General features: G+C 38.4%; 1 protein-coding gene and 1 non-coding gene across 2 annotated transcripts in view; one reads left to right on the plus strand and one right to left on the minus strand.

The window, feature by feature from the left end:
* ZFAND3 (zinc finger AN1-type containing 3) overlaps positions 1-24,383 on the plus strand; it is a 315,800-nt gene that overhangs the window by 9,379 nt on the left and 282,038 nt on the right. The gene's annotated exons all lie outside the window — the stretch shown is intronic.
* Positions 18,621-18,752, minus strand: LOC148093038 (small nucleolar RNA SNORA51). Its single transcript, XR_015714614.1, has one exon. It is a non-coding gene; the product is annotated as a small nucleolar RNA SNORA51 (small nucleolar RNA).

The raw sequence follows: 24,383 nt of genomic DNA on the forward strand, positions 1-24,383 counted from the left end.
TTGCCTTTAATAGATACAAAATCTCCACAATGTATGTATGGCTTTACGCATTTTTATCTAGTTTGCTTTTTCCTTTTAACATTACGCAAAGCTGTGCTACTCACCTTTAAAAGTAAAGGGGTGTTCTTTGATGTTGATACACAAAAATGCTTACTTTAGGGGAACTTGTGTTTTATTCTTGCATTGATTGGGGGGGTCTGTATTCCCTGTTTCTGTGGCTAGGTCACTTAATTAGCTCTGCCTATCATCCATATTATCCCCCCACCTCCAGTACTGTAGCACTTTGAAGATGTATTCAGACTGCATTTTATTTGTGAGGCAAATATTTTTTTTTCAGTGCATATTGGACAGGATGTAGTCAAGGAACAGTTGCTGTGACTTAAACGATAAAGATATCTTGAGTGAAAGTGTGGAGTATTGCATGGTGTATACTAGAGTCTCTTTAGGGATTTATAATTTCAATAACATCAGTATGGATTAATTTAGAAAATGATAGCTACAGTAAAACCTGTTCTGTGGAAGTATATGTTCCTAGAGACTGCATGTTCTTTTTGTTTTGAACTGTCTAGTGACTAGATACCCTAATCCCATAGTTGAAAGCCCTCTATGTTTACTTGAATAATTTTTATTGTAGATAAAGTAGATACTTATATGTGTTTTTTGTTGGGGCTAGGGACAGGAAGAATTGACATGTTGGTTTTGTGTTTAAACTTAGGTGCAGAAAAGTCACCGGACAGATCTGTAACAGACAGCAGATTTGGAGGTGGCTTGCAAGGGTGAAGGACACAGGGTGGTTAAGGGGAAGACTGGAGTGTATGTGGGATGAGGTTAGGGAAATGTGGAAGGAAGTGAGGTGGTAATTGGGAATGAAAATGCTTTGTGGTCACCAACTTCTAGTCAGAATATGATAGGTGGCCACATCTTTAAGGGCTAGTGAAACTAATGTGATTAGGTGGTAGGTGAGAGGAAAGAAAACATTCTGTCTTGAGGTGTGTGTAGTGTGAGTCCAGTGGAGTCTTATAGGGAAGTGTTAAAGATCCTCAGATGAGAGCTGTGGTGCATTTCCAAATTAAACTAAAGTTTAGAGGAAATGGCAGATTTCTGCAAAATTGGTGTTCCATCTATTAGAATTCCATGGGCTCTTTCATCTGCTAAACCCAAATTTACCTTCTCAGCCAGGTAAAGGATGGTGTTTCATGGCGTCTCTATAGCAGGGCATGGAGACTCAATATACTTTCTTTTATTGGGATTGCCACAACCAACTCCAGTTTGGGGGCTGATTCTTCTCCTTTTTCAACTCCCATCTTTTAGCTTCCTTGTTGTTCTTGGAAAAACACTCTCACAAGCCCTTTTAAAAGATTTTGCATCTAATACATATGGAAGAGGTTACATTAAATCTTAAATAATTTAATAGTAGTGCTGCCTGGGGAATAAGATCTTTCTCATTTGCTGAGAAGCTAATGAAGGGGCCCCTCTCATCAAACCCAAGCTCTTCCAAAACACCACCAAGGACATAGGGCATGCTGATCTCTGGAAAACCAACTGCGCTCTGTGGGTAAGCATGGGTTATAGAATCAAAGTCTTGGGTTTAAAACCCGACTATATAACTTTCTGCTTGACTTTGGGCAGTTTACCTCTCTGCCTCTTTATTTTTAAAAAAGAATATCTTAGAGTTGCTTTGAGATTTTGTGAGCTCTGTCAAGCCCTTGGCACAGTGCCTGACCATGGTAATTACATTTATTAAGGGCTTACTTCTCAGCCTTGAATGAAGGGGCATTGGTAGCAGATTAGCAGATGCAGGACTATCTTGCCTCAGCTGGGAAGTTTGCATTTCTGGTAATCTTCAGACCAGTGCCACCTAGTTAGCTGATGATGTTTCTGACGAGCCTTTGGTCAGTTTGACTATTTTCCAGAGCCAGTCCCTTTTTCAGCAAGCATTTGTTAAGCACTGTTGTCTTGAGCTCTGCTAGGAATAATAAACCCTGCTTTAGCTTCTGCCCTAAGAAGGGGAGTCAGACCAATAAACTGACAAAACACCATGAGGAAAGAAGCGCTATGGGAGATCATCACAGAGTACTGTGAAAGCACTGACATGGCATCTTACCGAGACTGGGAGTGGAGAATGGCCAGGAGGGTTTCTCTGGGGAGATGGATATGAAAGATGAGCAGGAGTTAAACCGTGTGAAAAGATGGTGAAGAGAGAGCTTTCCAGGCAGGGGGAACGGCTTGTGCAAAGGCAGAGAGGAGGGAGAGAGTGTGCTGAGTTTAGAGCATTGCAAATCCAACTCAGTGTGTTAACTGCAGTGTATGGCAGGTGGGAAGATGAAGCTGGGGAGATGAGCAGGGGCCTATTATGAACATGATTTCCATGCTATTGAGTTTGGATTTTATCCTGGAAGCAGTTGGGACCACTTAAGGATTTTAAGCATGGTTGACAGATACTTATGTTTCAAAAAATTTACTCTGGCAGCAGTGTGGAAGAGAATTGGAGGGTATAAGCATGGAAGCACTATATTTTATTTTTATTTTATTTTTATTGATTTCAGAGGAAAGGAGGGGGGGGAGAGAGAGAGAAACATCAATGATGAGAGTCATTGATTGGCTGCCTCCTGCATGCCCCCTACTGGGGATCAAGCCTGCAATCTGGGCATGTGCCCTGACTGGGAATTGAACGGTGACCTCTGGTTCATAGGTGGACCCTCAACCACTGAGCCATGCAAGCTGGGCCAGGTAGAGCATTTAAACCTTTTTGGGTCATGGATCCCTTTGGTAATTTGATGAAGCCATCTGAGGACCGTTCTTAGAATAATGCATAAAATAAACGCCTATGATTACAAAGGAAACCAGATAGATCTAAACAGACTTATTTTATATTACTTTTTTTGTTAATTTTCAACCGAGGATATTTTTTCCATTGCTTTTTAGAGAGTGGAAGGGAAGGAGTATGCGGGAGAGTGAGGGGGTCAGAGAGAGGAAGAGAAACATTGATGTGAGAGAGAGACATTGATTGGTGCCTCCCTCATGTGTGCCCACTGGGGCCAGGGATCGAACCTGCAACCCAGGTATGTGCACTTGATCAGGAGTTGAACCCATGACCCTTTGGTATACGGGCTGATGCTCTAACCACTGAGACATGCCAGCCAGGGCTAAACACACTTTTTTCTCTCCATGGACTATGGGGCCTGTAGACCCTACATAAAGCAACCCTGAGTGAATGCTGTTGAAGAAGAGCTGAGAATGAATGTAGGCTGACACCTGGGTATTTTAGTCCACTTGGACTGCTATAACAAAATAGGGTGGCTTATAAACAACAGACATTTATTTCTCACAGTTACAGAGGCTGGAAGTATAAGATCATGGCACCAGCAGATTTGGTGTCTGATGAGAGCCTCCTTCCTCATCAGTGCTGTCTTGGAGGGGATAAGGGATCTCTCTCCAGGGTCTTTTATTAGGGTATACTAATCCCACTCATGAGGGCTCTATCTCCCAAAGGCCCATCTTCAAACACCATCATGTTGGGCGTTAGGATTCAGCGTAGGAATTTGGGGGAAGCACACAAACATTTCAGTCCATAGCACTGGGCCATTGAAGACTGAAGAGGAGAGTTTGAGTATAAGAACAGAAACGGATTGGATGAAAGATTGGGTAGAGGAGGTGGAAAAGAGAAGAGAGGCAGCAAGATTTCTGACATGGGCAACTGGGTGAAACATGGTGTCATTTATTCCTAAGTCCGAAGTGAAGTTGTACAAGCAACCAATAACGTCATCTGTCTGTGGTGTGTAGAGTTTTCTTTGGTAGGTGAGAGTTTACACTTTGGAAGTTTTAAGTTGAAGTGATTCTGTCTAGAAGATGATGAGTGGGTTGTGGGGAAGAGGTGACTAATTTTAGATAGGTTGTGTATATTTTTGGGTAAATTAGGTGGCATGTCAATGTACTTTTATATTGTATCCTTTTCAATTTAATCTTTTTATTGAGGTATTATATACATAGTAAAAAATGCATAAATCTTAAGAGTACAGCGAAATGAATTTTCAGAGTGAATATACCCATGTAAGCAGCACCTGTATCAAGAAATAGCATTCCCAGCCCCTAACAAACCCTCCTCTCCTCTTCCAGTCACTGCCCTCCTTCTCAAGGGTAATCACTATCCTGACACCATGGTTTTTTTACCTTACAGTTTTTTCTTCTTAAATCTTTTTTCTACTTTTTAATTGAGGCATAATTTGTTTACTGCACACATTTCAAGTGTATACTTTGATCAATTGAAAAATATTTTATTTTTTTAGAGCAGTATTAGATTCACAGCAAAATTGAATAGGAGGTATGGAGAGTTCCCCTATACTCCTGTGCCCACACACAAATAGCTTCCCTCACTATCAGCATTCCTTTCTAGAATCATTCATTCATTACTGCCAGTGAACCTGTATTGACACATCATTATCACGCAAAGTCCATAGTTTAAGATATGGTTCACTGGTCCTGTCAGGTGTGCCTCAGTTGGTTGACTGTCCTCCTGTGCACCAGAAGGTCACTGGTTCGATTCCTGGTGAGGGCACGTGCCTACCTTGTAGGTCCGATCCTGGGTATGTGTGGAGGCAGCCAATCCATGTTTCTCCCTCTTCCTTCCTCTCACAAAAAAAAAAAAAAAAAAAAAATCAATAAAAAACATATTTAAAAAATAGGGTTCATTCCTGGTGTTGTACATTCTGTGGGTTTTGATAAATGTATAATGACATATATCCACCATTGTATGATAGAGAATGGGTTCACTGTCCTAAAAAATGCCCTGTGCAGTGCCTATTCATATCCCTACCCCTTAGCAATCACTGATCTTTTTATTGTCTCCATGGTTTTGCTTTTTTTGGAATACCTTGATGATTGGAGTTATACAGCATGTAGCCTTTTCACATTGACTTTTTTAACTTAGTAATATGCACTTAAGGTTTCTTCCATGTGTTTTCATGGATTGATCATTTCTCTTTAGCATTGAATGATACTCCATTGTTTGGATGTACTGCAGTTTATCAATTCACATACTGAAGGACATCTTGGTTGTTTTCAAGTTTTGGCAATTATGACTGAAGCTGCTCTAAACATTCATGTGCAGGTTTTTGTGTGTACATAAGTTTTCAACTTGGTAAAACCAAGGAGTGTGATTGCTGGATTGTAATAAGAATGTGTTTAGTTTTGTAAAAAACTGTCAAACTTTTTTCCAAAGTGGCTGGTACCATTTTGCATTCCCACCAGCAATGAATGAGAGTTTCTGTTGCTTTACATCCTTACCAGCATTTGGTGTTGTCATTGTTTTGGATTTTAACCATTTTAATGGGTATGTAGTGGCATCTCATTTTAATTTGCCAGTTCCCTAATGATATATGATGTTGAGCATCTTTTCAGATGCTTCTTTGCCATCTGTACATCTTCTGTGGGGTGTCTGTTCAGGTTTTTTGCCTATTTTTAAATGGGGTTTGTTTTCTTACTGTATTTTATATATTTTGGATAATAGTCCTCTGGTTATCAGATATGTCTTTTGCAAATATTTTCTCCCAATCTGTATTTTGTCTTTTCATTATGTACAACTACTACCTATCCAGATTGACATATAGTCAGTGCATTTTCAGCATCTCTAGCAGAAGTCTCCTTGTGCCCTATGCCATTTGATAACCTCAACTTATTCTGACCTCTATCACCATAGATTAGTTTTGCTTGTTTTAAAATTTTATGTAAATGGGATCATGTAATATTTACTCTTTCATGTTTAACTTCTTTCCTTCAAGCATATAGTTATGAGATTCATGTACATTTTTGTAGAGGGGTGATGATTTTTTATTAGGATGTGGTATTCTATTGTATGATAGCATAACTTACCCATTCTGCTTTTTGGAGTTTTTTTGGTTTGGGGATAGTATGAATAATGTTGCTATGAATATTCTCGCATGTATCTTTTGGTGGACATAGTACTCATTTTGTTGGGTATATACCCAGCAGTAGAATTGTTGGGTTATAAGGTGTATGTATATAGTTTAGACTTCGTAAGTACTGCCAGTTTTCTAAAGTGTATCAATTCATATTTCCACCACCAGTATAAGAGAGTTTTGGTTATTCCACATCTTTGTCAATACTTGATATTGACTGTCTCTTTCATCTTAGTTGTGTATAGGGTTATTGCTTTGTGGTTATAATTTGCATTTCCCTATTGACTAATGAAATGAGCACCTTTCTTTGGCTGTTTGGCTAAACTTTGTTGTGGGGTGTCTGTTCAAATATTTTGCTCATTTTTCTATTGGGTTGCTTGCATTTTTCTTAGTCATTTGTAGTAGTTCCTTATAGATTCTGGATATGAGTCCTTTTTCAGATAGCATGTACCTTTATAGCTTTGTAGTATGTATCTTTTAAATCCCATTTCAAAAAAAGTCTGACCTTTTTTTAAAAAATATATCTTTATTGATTTCAGAGAGAGGACAGGAGGGGGGAGAGAGAGATAGAAACATCAATGATGAGAGAGTCATTGATCAAGCCCACAGCCCGGGCATGTGCCCTGACCGGGAATTGAACCCCGATTGCCTGGATCCTAGGTTAACGCTCAACCGCTGATCCACGCCCAGCTGGGCTAGTCTCACTTTCTAGTGAAAGTCATGGTTGAGTTTTTGAAGTACCCTCTCACAAGTTTCTTGTGCATGTACTGCGTATATCTTTTTTTTCTAACACAAATAGTAACATACACACTATACTATACCTTGTTTTTTAAAAACTTAATTATATTGTAGAATTCTTTCCATGTCAGCATATACATTTCTAGTTGCTTCTTTTAAATGGCAGCATAATATTCCAATAAGTGCATATACTAGGTTTAACTTAACCAGGTTATCTAGTTACTTTTGTTGTTGTTGTTAATCTTCACCTGAGGATATTTTTCTGTTGCTTTTCAGAGAGAGTGGAAGTGAGAGAGGGGGAGGGAGAGAAGTGGGAGGGAGAGAGAGAGAGAAACACCGAGTGAGAGAGACATATATTGACTAGTTGCCTCCTGCTGGTTGCCTCCTGCACAAGCCACGACCAGAGGCAGGAGGGAACCTGCAACCCAGGGACGTGCCTTTGACCGGAAATTGAACGCGAGACCCTTTGATGCATGGGTTGATGCTCTAACCCCTGAGCCACACCAGCCTGGGCCCTAGTCACTTCTTGATGGGTATTATTATTCTACAAAAATGGTGCTGGGCATGTTGGATTTTAAGGCTCTGGACCATCTAAATGTGGACATGCCTTAGGTGTTGGAAGGTTAGGAGAGAAAGGGTGAGCCAGGACTATACCATTTAGGGTGACATGAGTACATACATATGTCATAATCAGTGGAGCAGGTAAGTTTGCACAGGAAGTGCTGTTAGAACACTGGTCATCTCTGGGGTAGGGATGACTGCTTCCCCCAGTTCCAGTTTAGTGTATCCAAGGTGGGATCTGGGCAATATATTCTTGGCTTTTTCCCTTTCATCCCTTGACTGCTATCCCTGTGTGTCATTTTCCGTTTGAGATCCAGTTGTGTAGAGTGAGAAGATAGGTGAGGATGGAACCCTGTGAAACACAAGTAGAATAAGACGAGTCCAGAGATAGATGGACAGAGATAGGAGAAATCAGGTGAGTGTAGGGTCACTGAAACCAAGAGAGGGGATAGTTTAATGAAGAAGTGGCAGTAGGGTCATTGCTGCAGAGTGGGCACTTAAGATTGGGACTTTGCTGCTGCTTAAAAGTGCTAATATTCTGTCTCGGTATAGTAGAGTACCAGGATACCTTTTATGGAAAATTGCCATAATTATATCCCATGTGTACCAGAAATAAACACTGTTAATAATCCAATAATCATGAGTTAATCTATAATTTTGGTTTCTATTAATTCTCTTCCACTAATAAATTAAGTTTTAAGTTTTTACATTAGATTTTTAAAAAACAAAACTCAACTTCTAACATTTTAGGTTTGAAGAGGTACTTTTCCCTTATAGCCTCTAGGTTCTTGTGGACAAGATTGCACTCATCTCATCTGTCTTGATATTTTGCTTAATTTTATAGATTTAATCCTGTCTCAGCTTTTATTTTTCTAGAAGTTCCTTTTATTTAGTCTGGACTTTAATCCCTGTAAATATTCAGATACTTTCCTGAAGTCTTTCCAATTGTGTGTTGTCTCTTTGAAGTGCATCTATGTTGTTGGAAAGAGTCTAAATATCCTTTCTCCCTCCCCTTTTTCAAGGGGGTATGGGTTTGGATGAGTAGAAAGAAACCAATCATGTGGGAGGTAATGAAATTTGTTTCTTAAAAATAAAGCTCAGTGTATACTTAGGAAAAATTAGATGAGGCATGAAGTAAGATGGGCAAACTTCTTGGCTAATACTGATTTATGTTGTTTCATTCATGATTATGGGTTGTATGTGTCAGTATAAGAAGGAAGGACATAATCCACACAGGTGTGATTGTGAGTTAAGGTCAGATTGCGTTTTTCAGATATTATGAAAATATTATTTGGCTGCATGTTATTTTCTATAAAGTCTTCAGTTTATTTAGCTATATAACTGCTATATTATGACTTTAAGGAATTTTAAATACTTCAGCATTTGAACTCTGCTATCAAAGAGTTGGGTCATTTGAATTTATAGATGAGCTCTTATTAAAGCACCATTATATACCATTGTGTTAATGGTAAATATGTTAATATTAAATATGTGTTAATGGTAAACATACACAAAGATATATTTTAAATTTGTGTAATACTACATTGATACAGTTTAGTAATCTCAAGTATGAAGGCAATTTGCTGTTGCTTCAGGCCAGGAATGTCATGTTGAAGCAACTTTGACTTCCTGCTGAATCTGCAGACAAGGACAGCTTGCTGTATTTTAACCCAGAAAGGATAAATAGTTGCTGCTTGAACTCTGGCTCAGACAGAATTAGATGTGTCTTTGAAGTGCTGCTGATAATTTGTTTTAGCTGAAACCTTGGGATTGTCATTTTCTGCTTTTGAAAGGGATTGAAAATTTTTGGGTATGACCTTAATACCGCAGCATTATTGAATGTAGAAAGTAAATTTCAGTTGCTTGTTCTTGATGAAATTTTTTTGCTTATTTTTTCTATTGAGATAATTCATATACTATAAAATTCATCCTTTTAAAGTGTAAAATGTAGTGAGTTTTAGCATATTCAAAAAATTGTGCAACTATCACTACCATCTAATTCCAGAAAATTTCACCTCAAAAAGAAATCCTCTACCCATTCCCAGTCATTCCACATTCTTCTATCCCTCTGGCAACCACAAGTTTTTCTGTTTTTATTGATTTGCCAGTTCTGAACATTTCATGTAAATAGAGTCATCAAATATATATATATGGCTTTTGTGTCTAACTTCTTTTACTTAGCATAATGTTTTCAGTGTTTATCCATGTTATAGCATACATTATTCATTTTTTTTATGACTGAATAATACTCCACTGTATGGATGTACCACATTTTGTTTATCAACTCATCCATTGATGGACATTTGGGTTGTTTCTACTTTTTGGGTATTATGAATAATACTGTGAACATTTGTGTACAAGTTTTTACTTGAATACATGTTTGAAATTCTATGGGTATATACCTATGAGGGGAATTGCTGGGTCATATGGTAACTATTTAACTTTTTGAGTAACTGCCAGACTGTTTCCCAGGGTAGCTGCACTGTTGCATGCCCACTAGCAGTGTATGGGGGTTCAAGTTGCTCTACATCCTTGTCAGTACTTGTTATTGTTCATCTTTTTTATTAGAACCATTCTGGTGGATGTGAATTGGTATCTCATTGTGGTTTTGATTTCCATTTACTAATAATTAATGATGTTGAGCATCTTTTCATGTCCCTACTGGACATTCGTACACCTTTGGAGAAATGGATATTCAAATTCTGTGCCCATTTTAAAATTGGGTTGTATGTCTGTATTATATAAATGTAGAAGTTCTTTATATGTAATATTCAGGATACTAGTTTCTTACGAGATATATGATTTGCAAATGTTTTCTTCCGTTGTTAGGCTGTTTTTTATGTTTTGGAGGGACAATGTCCTTTGAAGTGCAAACATTTTAAATTTTTGATGAAGTCCAATTTATCTTTCTCTTCTTGGTTGCTTGTGCATTATCTAAGAAAATGTTGTCTTAAATTTAAAATCAGAAAGATTTATAACTTTTTCCCCCCAGTTGTTTTACAGTTTTAGCTCATCTCTTATATTCAAATCTTTGCTTCATTTCCAGTTCATTTTTGTGTATGGTGTGAGATAGGGTTCAAGAGTAATTCTTTTGCAAGTGGATATCTAGCTATCCCACACTGTTTGTTGAAAAAACTATTCTTTCCCTAGACTTTTGTCACTAGTGTTGACAACGAGTTAACCATAAATGTAACAGTTTATTTCTGGGCTCTCAGTTTTATTACATTAATCTGTAATGCCTATCTTTATGTCACTGTCTTAAGTACTTACTTTGTAGTAAGTTTTGAAATCAGGAAGTGTGAGCCCTCCAGCTTTGTTCTTTTTTGATCCTTTGCCTTTCCATATAAATTCTTGGATCAGCTTGTCAATTTCTGCAAAGAAGCTGGCTAGGTATTTGAGAAGGGATCTCATGGTAAACCAACCTTGTTCCTAGGATAAATCCCACTTGGTCTTAGTGTATAATCCTTTTTATTTGCTGCTGGATTTGGTTTGTTAGTATTTTATTGAGGATTTTTGTATCTATATTTATAAGAGATTTTGGTCTCTATAGTTTTTTTGTTGTTGTTGTGATATTTTTGGTTATGGCATCAGAATAACAAACTGGCCTCATAGATTAAGTTGGGATGTGTTTCTGCCTTTTTGATTTTTGGGGGAAGAGTTTGTGAAGAACTTGTATTTGTTAGAATTCATTAGTGAAATCATCTATACCTGGGCTTCTCTGTTAATCCTCACCCGAGGATATTTTTTCCATTGATTTTTAGGGGGGGGGAGGGAGGGGTGAAGAGAGAGAGAAACATTGATGTGAGACACATCGATTGGTTGCCTCCCGCATGCACCCAGACTGGGGTGGGGGATAGAACCTGCAACCCATCCTTCGATGTGTGGGCTAACGCTCTAACTACTGAACCGCACTGGCCAGGGCTGGGCTTTTCTTTGAAGAAAGTTTTTAAATTACTGATTCTCTATTTCTCTATTGTTTTTCTGTACTTTATATTATTACTTTCTGCTTACATCATTTCCTTCTGCTTGCTTTAGGTTTAGTTTGCTTTTTTCCTCATGTTTTAAGGTAGAAGATTAGTTTGATTTGAGATTTCTCTTTTTTAGTATAAACAGTTACAGGTATAAATTTCCCTCTTCACTGCTTTAATTGGATCCCATAAGTTTTGGTATGTTGTTTTCATCTCAAAAGTATATAATTTTTCTTTATTTCTTCTTCTTTTTCCCCTCCCTTCCTCTTCCGCCTTCTTCTCACCTTCCTGTCCCCCTACCTCCCTCTTCCTTCCTCCTTCCCCCTCCCCCCCCCTCCTCTTTCCTTCTGTATTAACTCTAATATGTATTAGTGCTGGAAACAGTAATAATTGCTAGTGTTTACTGGGTGACAGTCACTTTATATGTGTTATTTTCCTAATTTTCATAGGAATTGTGTGGTTGGTGAAATAGTGGTTTCCTGTTTTACAGATAAAGAAATTGAGGCTTAGTTTTCCAAGGTTTTAGCAAGTCAGTAGCATGACTCTCTTCAGGGCTTACATTCTACTGTGCTATACTTCTACTCTAAGCTACTTGGAAATAGTGGTGATACCTTTAAATAGAAGGTTAAGATGGGTTATATTTAAAACTTTCAATCTTCTATTTACATATGGAATGCCATTTTTTCTTTCATTTAAACATTTACAATTTAGGACCGCCCCACACCCCTTTCCCTGGAAATATTCCAAGGACTTTGGCTGGGTTTGGCTTTAAATGTGTGTTGTGGAAGCCCTGCTGAATCATGAAACAGCTTTAGATAGTATTTTGTATTCAGATTCTGATATGGAAGGTAACTTTTGTCTACAGTTTGTTAAATCTTGTTTTAGAAGAGCTTTCGAAGAGCACGTGTTTAAATATTTTCTTATTTTTCTGTACAATTGAATGCTTGTGGGACAAAGGAGAGTCTCTGTTGACCCTTTGAAAAATTGGCCAAAGGAATCAGCATACATTTTATGCTTCTTACCAGATTCCTGTTTTTATAGTGTTGTAGAAAGGATAAATTTCTGTATCCTTTGTAAATTACTTATATGGAACACATAACTAATCAGTAAATACTAAATGATGAAGGCCTTGGAATAAGCTTTGATCAGCTCCTTTTCTTTTTGTTTTTTTCTATCCACATAATATAAACTTTGAGCCTAGAATTTTAGGCTCAAATTGAAACATTTAAATGAAAATTAATTTTTCCCTTTCATTCATTCCTTTAAAAAAACGAGAGAGAAAAATTGAACTTTGAAGTATGTCTTAGTTTTCTGCAGGTGACACTGTCTTCAAGTAGGATACTAGTTCTCATTTGAATGATAATCTTAAAGTTGTGCTATAGGGGTTGAGGAGAAATTTATTTTCAAAACCAGAATGAGGTCTTGATCTAAACCCTTAGGTGCTGCTGCTGATTTTTGTGGGGATCTGTCTGAAATGGACAAGATAATTTACTTGTTAACTGTTTGAATTAGGGCCTTTTAAATTGCTTAGTAAGTAGTGTTGCAAACCTTAGGTTTGCAAGAGGTATTTAGCAGCACTCCCACTGAGCCATTATACTCAGCAGGGTCTTCCCCCCCCCCCATTACTTGGTGTACTTGAATATGGATGGGACAAAAAGACACTGGTGGGTAAATTGAGAGTAGTAATTCTTAACTCACATAGATATCCATATGAGTCAAGACTAATCACTGTGGGTCAAGTGTTTGTACTGGAAAGTGTTTTTATTTAAGTGACCTTATTCCTTTATGGTAGTAATCTGTTTAAATAATTCTTCTGTTATTTGTGCATAACACAGGGTTTCAAGAGGTCATTAATAATATAATGAAATCATCATAATATATTACTCTTGTATAGAACTTTATTTTTTAAATGCCTCCATGTATTTATCTCATTTATCCTCACAAGCCTATTGTGGGCAGGACAGATATTATCCAAATTTTATAGATGAAAAAACTCGCTGGCTGCTTCAGGCACAGGTGCCTTTACAGGGTTGGTGTTATTTTTTGACATTGCTGTCCAAAGTCTGATCCTTTGCTTCCAAATGAGAAACTCTTCTGTTGAAGGTTTCCTGAGATGTTTGGGGAGGTGATTATGTTAACCAAACTCATAAGAGACCAGTTGACTGGAAAAAAACAGAGATAAAAGGAAGATTAATTATATTAATAAAGCACAGAACCAATTGATTGAAAAATATTAGGATATACTTTGTGACTCTAATACTTTATGCATTGTCTCAACTAGAGCATCCCTTTTGTGATCTCAAAATGCTTGAGCAACAATCAGTTAGAAGGTCATTAAGTGATAAAAGAATCAGCACAGAGGGAATTGGTGATCTTGATTAAATATTTTATCCTTAAAATGAAAGGGTAATGATTAGTTCCTATTCTAAAGAAGAGGCTCCAGGTGAGCCTTAATTTTTTGAATAGTAGGTTAATCAATGAATCAACAAACAAGTGCTGACAAGGGTGCAGAGAAAAGGGAACCCTCATGCACTGTTGGAGTTCAGTGGTTGGAGTTCGGTGGTCATAGCCAGACCTTGCAGCTGATTGGCATGGGGGTAAATCCCTCCCATGATGTGCTAAGAGCAATCAAGGCCCAACTACAAGAGGAGGATGTACACAGTTCACACGAGGGGTGCACCTTGAGTGTCCAGCTTGGGTGATTGGAGAGGCTGTGCTCTTGGACCCTGTGGAATACCTACTACATAAGGCTACTCTACCAAGTCTGTGAGACGTAGTAGCTCTACCTAACGCATAGAAGCAAACACATGAAGGCTGCCAAAATGAGGAGACAAAGAAATATGTCCCAAATGAAAGAACAGAACAAAACTCCAGAAAAAGAACTAAACAAGATGTAGACAAGAAATCTACTAGATGCAGAGTTCAAAACACTGGTTATAAGGATGCTCAATGAACTTAGGGGAAGAATAGGTGAACTTAGTGAGAACTTCAACAAAGAGATAGGAAACATAAAAATAGAACTAGAAAACATAAAAAGGAACCAGTCAGAACTGAAGAATACATTAACTGAAATGAAGAAAACATTACAGGGAATCAACAGTGGAGTAGATGAAGCAGAGGATTAAATCAGAGATTGGGAAGATAAGAAAGCAGAAAACATCCAATGAAAAGAGTAAAAAAGAAAAAAGAATCCAAAAAATGTATAAGGAGCCTCTGGGACAACTTCAAGTGTACCAACATTTGCACCATGGGGATGCTGGAAGGAGAAGAGAGAGAACAAGAAATTGGAAACCTATTTGAAAATATAATGACAGAAAAATTCTCCAACTTGGTGAAGGAAATAGACATACAAATCTAGGAAGCACAGAGTCCCAAACAAGATGAACCCAAGGAAGCCCATACCAAGACAAATAATAATTAAAATGCCAAAAGTTGCCCTGGCTGTTGTGGCTCAGTGGTTAGAGTGTTGGCTTGCACACCAAAGGGTCTTGGGTTCAATCTCTGATCATGGACATGTACCTGGGATGCAGGTTTGATCCCCAGCCCCAATTGGGGCACATGCAGGAGGCAACCAATTGATGTGTCTCTCTTACATCCATGTTTCTCTCTTTCTCTCTCCCCCTTCCCCTCCCACTCCCTCTGAAAAGTCAATGGAGAAAATATCCTATGTTGAGGATTAACAACAACCAAAAAAAAGCCAAAGGTTAAAGAAAAGAGAGTTTTAAAAGGAGCAAAGGAAAAGCAGTTGGCTACCTACAAGGGAGCTTCCATAAGACCGTCAACTAATTTCTCAACAGAAATGTTGCGGGCCAGAAGGGATTGGCAAGAAATATTCAAATTGATGAAAAGCAAGGGCCTACATTGAAGATCACTCTACCCACCAAAGCTATCATTCAGAATCAAAGGACAAATAAAGAGCTTCCCAGACAAGAAAAAGCTAAAGGAGTTCATCACCACCAAACCAGTACTACATGAAATGTTAACAGCTTTCTTTAAGAAGAAGAAGAAAAAAAGATAAAAAATATGAACAACAAAAGGGCAATAAATATATACATCTGTCAATGACTGAATCTAAAAAACAAAATAAATAAGCAGAACAGAAACAGACTGATAGAGAACATTTTGATGATTGCCAGATGGGAGGGGGGGGTAAAGGGATTAAGAAGTACAAATTTGTTGTTACAGAATAGTCATGGGGATGTAAAGTATAGCATAGGGAATATAGTCAGTAATATTCTGATAACTATGTATGGTGTCAGATGGGCTTGAGATTTATCAGGATGATCACTTAGTAAGTTACATAATAACTAATCTCTGGGGTGTACACCTGAAGCTAATATTATAAAGTATGTCAACTGTAGTTGAAAAATAAAACTTACTTAAATGTTTGCCGATACATCTCCTAGGGCAAGAGAAACTAAGGAGAAAATAAACAAATGAGACTACATCAAAATAATAAGCTTCTGCACAGCAAAAGAAACCATCAACAAAATGAAAAGAGAGCCCACTGTATGGGAGAACATATTTGCCAGTGACACATCTGATAAAGGGTTAATATCTAAAATATATAAGGAACTCATACAGCTTAACAAAAGGAAGACAACCCAACTAAAAAATGGGTAAATGACCTAAATGGACATTTCTCCAAAGAGGACATACAGATGGCCAGGAGACGTATGAAAAAATGCTCAGTGTTGCTAATCATCAGAGAGATGCACATTAAAATTACAATGAGGTTTCACAGCTGTCAGAATGGCTGCCATCAACAAATCAACAAACTACAAGTCCTGGTGAGGGCGTGTAGAAAAGGGAACCCCAGTACACTGCTGGTGGGAATGCAGACTGGTGCAGTCACTATGGAAAGCAGTATGGCGGTTCCTCAGTTAAAAATTGAACTGCCATTTGATCTAGTGATCCCACTCCTAAGAATATATCCTAAGGAACCCAAAACACCAATCAGAACGAACTTGTGCACCCCTATGTTCATAGCAGCAAAATTTATAATAGCTGAGATCTGAAAACAGCCCAAGTGCCCATCAGTAGATGAGTGGATAAAAAAGCTGTGGGACATTTATACCATGGAATACAATGCAGCTGTAAAAAAGAAGGATCTCTTACCTTTTGGGACAAAATGGAGGGAACTGGAGTGTATTATAAAGTGAAATAAGCCAGTTAGAGAAAGACAAATATCACATGATCTCACTCATATGTGGAATGTAATAAACTGATGAACAAAATAGATCCAGAGGCATAGAAGCATGGAACAGACTTAGGGTCTCAGAGGGCAGGAGGGGATGGGGGAGTGGGCGAGGAGAGATTAATCAAAGAACTTATATGTTTATAAGCATAACCCATGGACATAGACATTGGTATGGGGAAGGCCTGGGGGTGGAGTGGATGTGGGGTGGGGGGGATCAATGGGGGAAAAAAGGGGACATCTGTAACACAACAATAAAGATTGGGAAAAAAAAAAGGAAAAGCATCAAAGAAGCAATAAATGAAGGTTAAATAAAAACTTATTTTTCTTAAAAAAAATTATTTAAAAAATCTAGCCCTGGTCAGTGTTGCTCAGTGATTAGCATGTTGGCCAGAGCCCCAAAGGGTCATGGGTTCGATTGCCGGTCAAGGGCACAGGTACTTGGATTGCAGGTTTGATCCCAGGCCCCGCCTGGGCATGTGCGGGAGGCAGCCAATCTATGTGTCTTTCTCACATTGATGTTTCTCTCCCCCTCCCCCTCTCTTCCCCAACCCCTCCCTCCCTTCCATTCTCTCTAGAAATCAATGGAAAAAATATCCTCAGATTAACCCCCCACCCCCCAAAAAAATCTGAAAACTTAAATGATAACTCCAGCCCAGCCAGGTGTGGACCTAGGATCCAGAAGATCTTGGTTCGATTTCTGGTCAGGGCACATGCCCGGGTTGTGATCACCCAGTCGCCGTGCAGGAGGCAGTCCACCAATGACGATGCTCTCATCATTGATGTTTCTCTCTCTCTCTCCCCCTCTCCCTTCCTCTCTCTGAAACCAATAAAGATATATATATATATAAAATAACTCCACATGAGTTATTTCTCCTCCATCTCTTGCTCAAGTTGCTCTGTATTACTGATGTATTCAGCATGGGTAATCCTTTGTTACCTTTCACTAACCTGTTTTATGTCTTAATTCTACATTTACTAAACTGTACTTATATATATATATATTTTAAATATATCTTGATTTCAGAGAGAGGAAAGGAGAGGGAGAGAGAGAGAGAGAAACATCAATGATGAGAGAGTCATTGATCAGCTGCAGCCCGCAACCTGGGCATGTGCCCTGACCAGGAATCGAACCCCGATCGCCTGGATCCTAGGTCGACACTCAACCACTGAGCCACGCCTGGCCGGGCTATATTTTTCTATGTTTATCTAGTTTTTATAGAACTCTTTCTGATTTATCAGTTCATTTTGTATCTTGTATATCTGTATTTTTCTATGATGGACGGAAGCTAAATTGGAGTATTTGGGTTAAAGAGAATAACTTGAATCTGAGATCATGGGACTTTAATAAATGTTTTGGAAGAAACATTGGTAGTTGGAACTTGCTGAACCTTTATTTCTATTCTTTTAGGAAATTTGATAAACTGAGGGTAGGGAAGGGCTCCTGGAAGTGCTTATAGATAACAGTGCGTTCTCAACACTTAATGATACACGAGAGAAAAGCTTACACAGAACCCTGTGATAATTTCAAAACCTTGTAATTTTTCTTGCGGTGATTTCCTTTCCACTTTGGTACTTTACTTGACATTAATAATCAGAAGCAGAATGAAATGTTCTGAATTTCATCTTTTCCTTATCTGTCTCCTGATGGAATTTCTTAGGAGCAAGGCATTGGTCTAATGAGAAGAGACTAGAGATGTGGCTAGTTTATGAAAACTTAAAAGATATTCAGAGGAGGAATTATTTTCTTTTCTGCCCTGCACTTTCTGATTTGATTTATTGCTACATCCAACTATCTTGCCAATTTTCTTGGAGTTGGGAGTATGGCTGAGTCCTTGAGAAGAGAACATGGAAAATTGTTTCCAAGGAGGCCTAGCACAGAGCGGCTGAGGTGTTGGAATCCTCAAACTATTTCCCTCTTACCTAGTAGCCTTCGAGGCTTGAAAGAAGGAAGTCAAAGCAGTTTCAAGGTCGTTCTTCCCTTGTTGGGCACTGTGCTAACTGGGAGTGCCATACTTTGCAGATTCATGTGGCTGGTGGGATGAGAAAAAGATGCAAGTTAGAGCATAGGCTCTACTCATTGTTAAAAATAGGTATCCATTTGGGGGCTGACACCCTCCTTCATTCTATGAAAGCATAGCTAAGAATGACATTTGCTATTACTCTTAATGTACCAAAAAGTCATTTAAAAGTTGTTAGGGCTACAGTGGTTTCCTTTCCGTTTCAAAGGAAATACCCTCCTCATGTCCTCCCATTCACAATGCAGACCAGGGAAAGTGCCGGGGCTGAGGTGTATATGGGTTGGGTTTACTCTGCCGCCTCCTTCTGTACGGTTAGTGTAAGAACACAGCCTGTGGTAAGCTCTAGGCCAGGAAATATCTTAAACTTTTCTTTTAAAGTATCACATGCCTATTTCAAGAAATTCATAATTGTGTAAAGCATGGGTGGGGAACCTTTTTTTCTGCCAAGGGCCATTTGGATATTTATAACATCATTTGCGGGCCATTCAAAATTACCAACTTAAAAGTTAGCTATGAAAAGATCTCCTAGATTTACTGAATTTTGAGTCCTGCCTGCGGTTGCTTTGGCAGGGTCAGACCAGATGATTATGCAGGCCTGATGTTCCCCACCCCGGTGTAAAGCATAAAGTTGTCTGTTACTCCACTCCTTCCCAAATACTGCTTTCTGGAGATGACTACTTCTTGCTATCTAACCTTTCAGACCAGAGGGTTTTCTTTGGTGTAGAATAAATTTATCACTTTGGTATACTCAAGGAGTTTGATATTTATAACCTTTCCTTATGGAGCTTGACTGACATTTTTTTTTAGCAGTTTGTATTTCTTAAGAGGAAGTAGGACACTTTTGGTCTTCCTTTCCATGTTCTGAGAGTTGACAGAGTATTCTGTTAGAAACCTGTCCCAAAAAGTCACAACTCCTTAGTTATTTCCTTTTTTAAGTGAAACAGCATTTTGGCTCTTGTGGGGAAAGGCCTGAAAGCTGAAGCTGTGATCTGGTGGTTTTTCTAGTTATCCGTTGCTTCTTAACAAACCACTCCAAATCTTAGGACCTTAAAAAACAATCATTTGTCACAGTGGACAGGCTCAGCTGGAAACTGGAATAGCATCACTTCTGCCATATTCTACTGGTCAAAGCAGGTACAGAGCCTGCCCAGATTCAGGGGGAGAATTGTACTTTATCTCGCAGTGAGAGGAGCAGCAGAGAGTTTGGGGCCATCTTTAATGTTCTGCTGGTGGAGTGACTGACTGCTGCCTGCACGGGCAGTTTGGGAGGGAGAGGTAACAGAATTATAGAATACCCTTTTATCACTCATTATTTTTTTTTTAGAAATTTTCTTCTGGGTTGAAATTTCCATGCCTAATCACACCTGCAAGGTAAACTTATTTTGTTGTTGTAAAGGGGTAAACATGAGTAAAATTTGGTTATGGAAAAGTTTTTAATGGTGCAGATAAGAAAATAAACTCTAGAAGAAGAATGTCAGATTTCCTAGTTCCCCCTCCTCTCAAGGAAGCATACATACATAGCTTACTCTTTTCATAACTAACTTGTTATATTGCTTTTCTTACTGAGACTGTGATAACTTGAAGAATTTTAGAAGATGGTTTCTGAAGCAGGTCGATAAATCATTGCATGTGTCATCAAGAGAGCCAAGTATGTCGATTCCCACTCCCTCAAAGACTTGCTAGGCCAGATTTATTCCTTCCCAGTAACTCAGTTCGCTCTAAACAATATCCGCTTAGAAATTGTAAAATATTTTGGGAAGTGATGAAGTGTGGGTTGAAACGAGCATGGTTTATAATTTTCCCAATCCTTTATCTTAAAATGAGTCTTTGCTTATCCTTCAATATGCTTACCTTTCAGAAATTTATGGTGAAGTTTTTCATTTTTCCGGTTAGATTTTAAAAATGAAACTCCTTTTGGAATTTGTTTTAGAATTTGAACTGTCCTGTATTCTGGGGTGTGTTTAGTGTTTTTTCACCCATGTATCTGTGCTCTTGCAATTCCCTCTGTTACAGTATGTTTCCCATCATGTACCCAGGACCTTATTAAATACCTGTAAAACTTTTTCTGATCCCACAGTAAGTGTTGGTTTTCACTTGCCCCTCTTACAGCACTGACTTGTACATGTCTGAGTTCATTGTAACCTGTTTGAGTGCTGAGGCCATCTCAGTCATCTTTATTTCCTCCATAGTATCTCACACTATGCTTTTCTTAAAACCTTGAATGGAATATACTCCTAGGTGCATAATATTTCACTGAACACAAGGCTTAGCAGAAACTAGTGAGTGTTATAAAGTAGAAAATGATAATATAAAGGAAGTCATCGAGCATCTAATAATGGCAGTTGATATTTCTGTAGCACTGTATGGTATACAAACTCTTTTACCTCAGTTTAGTTGTACACTTTGGACTACTTTTGGGATGGTTGCTGGTATTTTCTTTCCTTAACAGCTGAGTAGAGAGAGTCAAGAACTTGCTCCATTCATCTCATTCATCTAGAAAGAGGTAGAGCTGGAGTTCAAATCTAGTATGTAAGTGTGTGAGGTAGTCATGTAATTTATACTTGTGATTTTTATGCACGTAGGTGCTGCTTTAAGAAGAAACAATATCTGAGGTACAAAATAGATTGAAAGGCCATAATTGAATTATTGGCTTTACTAAAAGAATTTCTTTATTATTTCTGGTGATACATTGACCAGAGAGTTAATTTGCAACAGTTTAATTTAGTATCATCCATTAGATATATATTAGATGTGGAAGTTCCTTTTTATATTTTTTCTATTTTAGACTTTTAAAAAAATAAGTTTTAACTGTGTAAAGTTATTTGCCCAAGTTAACAAGTGCTAGTGAAATCTTATCAGTTAGCTTCATACTGGATGGAGTACTCTATTAGACAGCACTGTAGACACAGAAAATGATTTGAGTGACTATTTTCTCAATTCTCTGTAGCATAGTACATAATTAGCACCATTCTAGATGCATAGCAGAGAAGTTGATCTGTCATATACAAAGGATTCCTTAGGAATTCGGTTTGCAACTATTGCCCAGAGCCAAATCTAGCCAAAGAACTAAGACTTTTTAAATCATTGAAAAAAATATTTCTGCGAAAATTATATGAAATTCAAATTTCATTGTCCATGCATAGTTTCATTGGAACACAGTCATACTCATTCGTTTAGTCAACTATTCACAGCTGCTTTCAAGCTTCAGTGGCAGAATTGAGTAGTTGTGACAGAGAGACCATGTGGTCTGAAAAGCCTAAATATTTACAGAAAAGGTTTGCCAACTTCTGCCTAAGGGCATTAGTGCTTAATTTTTTCCTGTGGAACCACAATCGAGAAAAGCTAAGATTACCAATGAAGACACCTGTTATATTGCTGTGGCATTCTTTGTGTTTAAGGGGGGGTATGGTATGTGTATCACAACTGTTTTGAGAATTTGATCTGGTCTTTGCTCTGGAATGATGTTTTGTGTCACTTGGCTTTGACAGTTTAAGCCTGGATTGGGCACCTAGGTTTTATTTTGTTCTAACATGCTGAGTTTGACTAATCCATTGTATTTGACACTTTGAAAAGCACTTTTTTAATGGCTTACATTGAGATTTGCGTTTGAGAAGCTACTAGTTGGCAATTCTAAACTGGACAGATTGAGGCCAGATAAAGCATGTAGGTGCTTGTCAGGCAGCAGTGTAGTTAAAAATCACCTGCTGTCAACACTAGGGAATTTTATCATCATTTTCATTTTTAAATAAATGAAGAATCATTAGATTCCTGGAACTGAAGCACTCAACGGGAAAAATGAATAGTCTTCCTCTGTGGAATATTTCCTTTGTCGCTATAGCCTCATTATAAATTAATCTTTGCTAACCTCTTTTTGGCTTTTGTTAAAAATTGTATCTCTGTTAAGTTTTTGATTAGAAAATGCAGAAATAGAACTGCTTGAGTTGTCATAACTTAAAGTAGCCAGGGAACTTTTAAACTGGAGAGGAGCTGTCTAGCTTAGAAAGTGATTGAGTTTATCAGTGAAGACCTGTTTGAAAAAACAGGAGGAATATGTTTGCTGCCTTAATGCTCGTAGTTGTGTATTATATGAAGCTGAAGGCAGCTATAGATAGGGATAAGAGAACTGTTGAGGAGAAAGCTGTCGACTTCTTTCTTTGAACTTCTGTTTTGTATGGAACTTTTATAACTTTGATCTAGTTTTGACAAGTGAGGTTCTTTAACATCATGTTTTCTCGTAGAAGTAGATCTTTAAATAAAAAATCAGCTCCATAGTTTGACAGAAGTCTTCAGGCACATCAGCCAATAGTGTTGTATTTTTCAGGTAATTGAAATAAACTGCCGTGCAAGTTGAGATGAATTGGCTCAGATTCTACATGCCTACTGCCCTTCTGCAGTGGTAGCAGACGGCCAGAAAGTTAGAGTAAAGATGGTGGATGGAGAGGTGGGGAGTGCAGGTGCACCACATTGTAGAGCCAGAGCTCTCTTTTTGGGGTTGCTTTGTGCTACTTCTTTTCTCTTTTTGTCTTACCCCACCCATTTTGGGGGATGTGGGGTGGTAAGTAATTTATGAATACCTATCATTTGCCTCACTTAGTAATTTATACCTGTATTTTGACTTTAAACTTTACCATGTTTAAGATGAAGTAGAGTTGTGGTAATAGCAGGAAAATGTCCTGAAGGATAGCTGATGTGCTTAAAACATGATTTAATCAAGTGCCTTGTGGGAGGGATTATGATGTTCCCTAGGAAAGAATGAGTGAGGCTTTGTGTGTTCTGCCCCCCTCCCTCCCTTTCCCGTAGTCACATCTAGGTATGGACTTTCTCTGCCTTATCCCTTCCTCCCTGTTCCCTTCTCCTCGGTGCTGCCACTACTACCCACTGCAGGTACCTGTAAGATGGCTGTGTTGTATGTAATCAACAAATTGAGCAATGGATTATTAGTGAGAACATTGCCTTCACCCTGGTCTGGGTCAGTAGGTTTACTACTTCAGTGGGGGCTTGCTTTCAGCCCTTGAGTAACTTATCTCAAAGGGAATATGGATAAGAGTAAGCATAGATAATTGAAACATAACCACTAATATTTATACATGTGTGCCAAAAGAAACAAGATGATTTTCTTTCTGTTGAAGCTACTTGGAGCCAGTCAGGAGAGGCCTTTTGGAAGAGGTTAGGTTTTTTTTTCTGTGGAAGAATAGGCTGAGATTAATAAAGATATTTTCAAAACTGGGATTAGGAATAGGATTGGGAGTGAGTCAGAAAACAAATGTTCTGTTAACTTTGTGCCAGACATGGTTCTAGGTACTAGGGGTACAAGAAAAAGTCTGTGCCCTCATGTAGCCTATGTGAGGGTGACATATCTACTGGGCGATACAGTTACTTAATGCAGCAGAGGGCCTAAGTGAGGGTATGGTGTGAAATAGTCTAAGAAGTGCAATAATGTTCCCTCTTTAAAAAAAAGGCCGTGGTGAGTACCTTTTTTTTTTTTAATCCCCACCCAAGAACATGCTTATTGATTTTAGAGAGGGGGAGGGGGAGAGAGAGAGAGAAAAACATTGATGTGAGAGAGAAACATCGACTGGCTGCTTTCCTGTAGGCACCCCAACCGAGGATCAAATGTGAAACTTGGTATGTGCCTTGACCTTTCAGTGTATGGGGCGATGCTCCAACCAACTGAGCTATACTGGCCAGGGCCATGGTGAGTACTTTTTAAATACTATTTATTCAGACCATTGTGAAGATGGTCTCATTACTAGACCACTGAAGGACTGTAATATTATTAATACAGTACTTGAGAAAGAAGAATTTTTCTGTGATATACAGGGAATTGGAGTTAAGGGATTTTCACAATAGAGGCAGCCCCTCCCACCGTGAACCTCAGTCCCCCCTGAAGTTTTTATTTGTTTTTGTTTTATTCTTTTGCCTTTTGGGGAGTAAATTTTTGCTATTAATATTCTGAGTATCAATGGATAGGGAAGGAGGTAGA

Source organism: Miniopterus natalensis, chromosome 5 (assembly GCF_054644295.1).
Source record: "Miniopterus natalensis isolate mMinNat1 chromosome 5, mMinNat1.hap1, whole genome shotgun sequence".
In the NCBI taxonomy this organism is placed as follows: domain Eukaryota; kingdom Metazoa; phylum Chordata; class Mammalia; order Chiroptera; family Miniopteridae; genus Miniopterus; species Miniopterus natalensis.